Source organism: Falco punctatus, assembly GCF_963210335.1.
Source record: "Falco punctatus genome assembly, chromosome: 6".
Classification (NCBI taxonomy): domain Eukaryota; kingdom Metazoa; phylum Chordata; class Aves; order Falconiformes; family Falconidae; genus Falco; species Falco punctatus.
In genome coordinates, this window is record NC_137585.1 from 9,994,120 (window position 1) to 9,999,019 (window position 4,900).

Below are 4,900 nucleotides of genomic sequence, written 5' to 3' on the forward strand. Positions count from 1 at the left end.
GTGGAAGGAGTTCATGGGTTTATGATCTCCTTAGAAACAGAGTTGCTCGCTTCCCAGTTCTGTTGTTCTTTTTTGCTTCTTTGTTTTAAGATGGGTACTATAAACACTTTGGGTCTGGTCTGTTTAATCGCCTCTCCCTTATCCTTGCACAGTATAACAGCCTGGCTGCCACGTGTGTCTCTCATAATGGAAGTGAGCATCATTTGCTTCAGCAGAGTTACATCACTTGAAGTAACTTCTCCTATGATTTTGCTGTCCCTAGTGTTTTCAGCTGAGATACTCAAAGCCTTAAGTTATTCTCAGTTAACTTGCCAGTAGTTGTTCCTATGTGTAGATCTCCCTCTTACTTACACATATAGTTTGAATGGAATTGTGTCTCTCACCAGTGAGAAGGATTCAAGGATCTTGCATGGTGGCAGGAGGCAGCAGGTTTTTTTAAAATATGAAGGAGGGTCTGGAGCACCAGTCTTATGAGGAGCAGGTGAGGGAACTGGGGTTATTTAGTCTGAAGAAAAGGAGGTGAGGGGGGACCGTATCGCTCTCTACAGCTACTTGAAAGGAGGTTGCAGGCAGGTGGGGGTAGGTCTCTTCTCCCAGATAACAAGAGGAAAAGGGCCTCAAGCTGTGCCAGGGGAGGTTTAGACTGCATATTAGGAAAATAAGTCCTTCACTGAAAGTGTGGCCAAACATTGGAACAGGCTGCCCAGGGAGGTGGTGGAATCACCCTGAAGGTGTTTAAAAAACAATGCGTAGATGTGATGCTTAGTGACATGGTGTAGTGATGGACTTGGCAGTCCTGGGATAATGGTTGGACTTGCTGATCTTAAAAGCCTTTTCCAACCTAAATGATTCTGTGGATCTATGATTATTGCATATTTTCAAATCATAAATGTAGGAGGTGTCTGAAATGGGGTTGAAAAATTGCACAGGTGAGTTTCAATCCCATTCCAGAACATAGTCCATTTTTTCATGTTGCCATTTTCAGAAAGCCTCACTGCAAAGTTAGGAACTATTTTCTATGAATTTAGACATCAATATCAGACTTAAAATGAAGGGCAATAAGAGACAGAGAAGCTGGTCACCAAAATTAATCGTTTTACACATATATGAGTCCCACCTTTTAAAACATGGCAGCAATGTAATAGGTTTTGTTTCTGGATACCTGTAAAAGGCCTGCAATCTGCTTTCTGAAATTCAGTCCCTTCAGAGTGTCAAGCTGAGCATCCAGCATAACTGGCCACTTTGGAAATTCTTGGTTTAGTTTTGTAATTTATATTAAATCAGTATTTAAAAGTAACGAGTAAGTCATAGGCTGGCAAGGAGTACTTTAGTATTTCATTTATCTTATGCTTCAACAGTTGCCTTACTTCATGTCTGTTCCTTTTAGAAACCTTACTTTTACGTGTATAGAATTAAAGGCATAGCAAAATCCTCTTTGGTCCATCTACCTTTCTTCTGGCCCAGTCAAAATCTTTCCTCTCACTTTTTCTGTGCGTGTGATAGTAATCATTATCTTAATGGTCCTTTCAAGCACGATTGTAAACTTGGATCTGGCCCCTGGTTTCAGGTCAGTCCTTCACTGCTGTATTGTACTAGCTAATCCCTTGCTTATTTGGCAGATTTAAAATGTCAGTTTTGCTGTCCTGTGGCCATACTGTTTGGGTTTTGCAGTGTTGATGACTATGTATTCATCAGTTATACTTTCTGAGCTGTTTTCAGACATCTATTTGATGCTGTGGTGTTTGATCCCTGCAGTTGCTTTGTTTATAAAATATTTGATGAAAGTTGATCCAGAAAAATTTAGATTTGGGCTTTTGGATTTGCAAATACTTCAAGAAAATCTTTCATGCTAAGCTCAAAAACCTGTTTATGTTATGTTATTTTTTTTTTTACTGGGCCCATTTCTGTTGCTATTAAGTTTTGCATAAATCTTACTTTGGACAGGCAGATGATATTACATACCTTAACCATGCAATACTTCCAGTGCAGGAGGAGTCTTGTTTACCGCTAAGGAGCTTCACTAAATGAATTTACAAACCATAAAAGAGCAGAGATTTTCTCCCTGTAGATCAGGAAACAAACTCTAAGAAAGTATATTTTACATTTTCTAAGCATTTGTTGGATTATTAATGTACACAATGGATAAAAGGAGATCTGGGATATCAGATCTTTACTAGATAGACTCCTGTCCTCTACTGGAAAATCTCTGCTGACTTTGGGGAAGATCCACATCAGATACATCAGTATAAAACTAAGAGTAGAATCAGACCAACAAACCCCACTGTGATTGTTCACTCTGTGGGAAAATCCAGTGGTTGGTCATACGTTCAATTAATGCAGCTGTTGCAGACATCTGTCTCTGCCGGTGAATTGTTTGATGGGGTCTCTGACTTCTCATACTCCAAGCAATCACTAGTATCCAGTTATTTTTGCTCTGAGTTTTTGGAAAACTATGAGCTAGCCTTTATATCTCTGCCAGCTTGTTCACTCTCTGTAATCCCTGGGTTGAAAACTTCTCTCTCCAACATGTAAATCTGCAGGAGAAAGCTTACATGAAATAAAATTCAGTGAGGGAATTTTGATTTGAAGATCAGCACAGATTTAGCGTGCAAATCAGAGATTTCTCACAATTTTCGTGAACTCAAAGCAAGCAGGCTGTACGTTTTGTTGGTAGAGCTGGCTTTTCCTTAGAAAACTTTTTGAAGAGTGAATGCATTTTACAAATTCTTACTTGTAATATTTTACACATCTCTATATATCTGTAGTCAATGCTTAAATACATAGCTTCTCTATGAGTGTGAATGTGTTTATATATATATTTTAAAAATATAAATATATTTTAATATATATGAGATATATAAAATAGGCAGACACATGCTTAACTTCTTTAACCTCATGACTAGCCCTGTCAACTACTGTTAAGTCTGGGCCTCAGAAGTTCTAAGATGATTAGTGTCCCATGCTAACCATATGGCTGTGGAGGTTTGACCATGACTGGATGCCAGGTGCCTATCAAACTGCTCTGTCACTCTCCTCCTCAGCTGGACAGGGATTAAAAATACAACAAAAGGGTCATGGGTTGAGAGAAGTACAGGGAGAGCACTCAGCAATTACAATCATGGGCAAAACAGACTCAACTCAGAAAAAATGGTTTAATTTATTACCAATCAAGTCAGAGTAGGATAATGAGAAATAAACACTAAATCTTAAAACACCTTCCCTCCACCCCTCCCTTCTTCCCGGGCTTAACTTCACTCCCAATTTCTCTACCTCCTCCTCCGAGTGGTGCAGGGGGACTGGGAATGGGGGTTGCGGTCAGTTCATCACACGCTGTCTCTGCCGCTCCTTCCTCCTCAAACTCTTCCCCCTGCCCCAGCGTGGGTCCCCGTGGGGGTCACAAGTCCTGCCAGCAAACCTGCCCCAGCCTGGGCTCCTCTACCCACGGGTCCTGCCAGGACCCTGCTCCAGCGTGGGCTGCCCACGGGGTCACAGCCTCCTTCGGGTATCCCCCTGCTCCAGCGTGGGGTCCTCCAGGGGCTGCAGGTGGATACCTGCTCCACCACGGACCTCCATGGGCAGAGGGGCACAGCCGGCCTCACCGTGGGCTTCACCAGGGGCTGCCGGGGAATCTCTGCTCCGGCACCTGGAGCCCCTCCTGCCCCCTGCACTGACCGGGGTGCCTGCAGGGCTGTTGCTCTCACATACCCTCACGCCTCTCTCCCAGCTGCTGTTGTGCAGTTGGGTTTCCCCCACCTTCTTAAATACGTTCTCCCAGAGATGCTGCCGCCATCACTCGGCCTCGGCCAGCGGCGGGCCCGGCCTGGAGCCGGCGGGCATCGGCTGTCGGACATGGGGGCAGCCGCCAGCAGCTTCTCACAGAAGCCACCCCTGCAGCCCCCCCGCTACCAAAGCCTTGCCATGCAAACCCAATACAGTATTAAAGGAACATGTAAGCCATCCTGTGTAAAGAAAAATGGAATAGGTAACTTATAGGGGCATGTTAGGCCAGCAGAATTGAGGCTTTGCACTGTTGACCTACAGAGGGAAAAGAAATGTAAGTATTGCTTGAGTTACGGGGACCTTTGTGCCTTTTCAGGTTGTAACAGTCTTTGACCAATTTAGGAAGGCTCAAGTGCTACATTTATTGCAGTCACTTTTATGTTCTTTTTCTCTCTCTTTTGTTGTGGAGGACTGCAGGTATTTTTAGTAACTTACAAATAGCCCTTTAAGTTTCATGTGTCACCAGCACAGATGCAGCTAGAATGGACTGCATCAGAGCATGGCAATGGAGAAGTCTCTAAATGAAGTCCTCACAGACCGAATACATTTTCTGTTTGTTGCCTAAATAAATCTTTTCAGATCTGATTAAAAAAAAATACATTTTTTTAGGATTCCTTCTCTTGTTCTAATACACTTTCCTGACCCTGGTGTAGAAGGAGAGGCTTATAAACTGAATTGTCAATGTAGATCTGTCTTAAAAGGACTTAAAATTAGACAACAAGAAAATGGCTACAGGAATTAACAAAGTCCCAGTTACAGTAAAGGTCAGACCTTGGGTCTCCATCCTTGGAGCAGCACAGCCCTGCAATGCAGACTAAGAAACTCTGCAAGGAGAGGTGTGTATAATTCCCAGCATCTGTAAGGAAAAATCCCCCATAAATCAAATCCCACCAGGCATCAAGATAAGCAAACATATGTAGCACTCTCCATTGTACCCAGCTGCTGTTATATTGACAAGATATCTCAAATAATGTCCCTTCAAACAGTCTCATTAAGAAATGAATGTTTAGATTGATGTGTCTTAACTCTGATCCATGCAAAATAACACATTAGCCTTGGGTATTTTCTTAACATGTAACACTTTTTTTTTTTTTCTTTTTTTTTTTTTTCTTCTTTCTAG

The 4,900-nt window shown here is 42.5% G+C and overlaps 1 protein-coding gene across 8 annotated transcripts in view; it reads left to right on the forward strand.

Moving 5' to 3' along the window:
• LOC308065363 (potassium voltage-gated channel subfamily A member 6-like) overlaps positions 1 to 4,900 on the forward strand; it is a 96,323-nt gene that overhangs the window by 20,147 nt on the left and 71,276 nt on the right. The gene's annotated exons all lie outside the window — the stretch shown is intronic.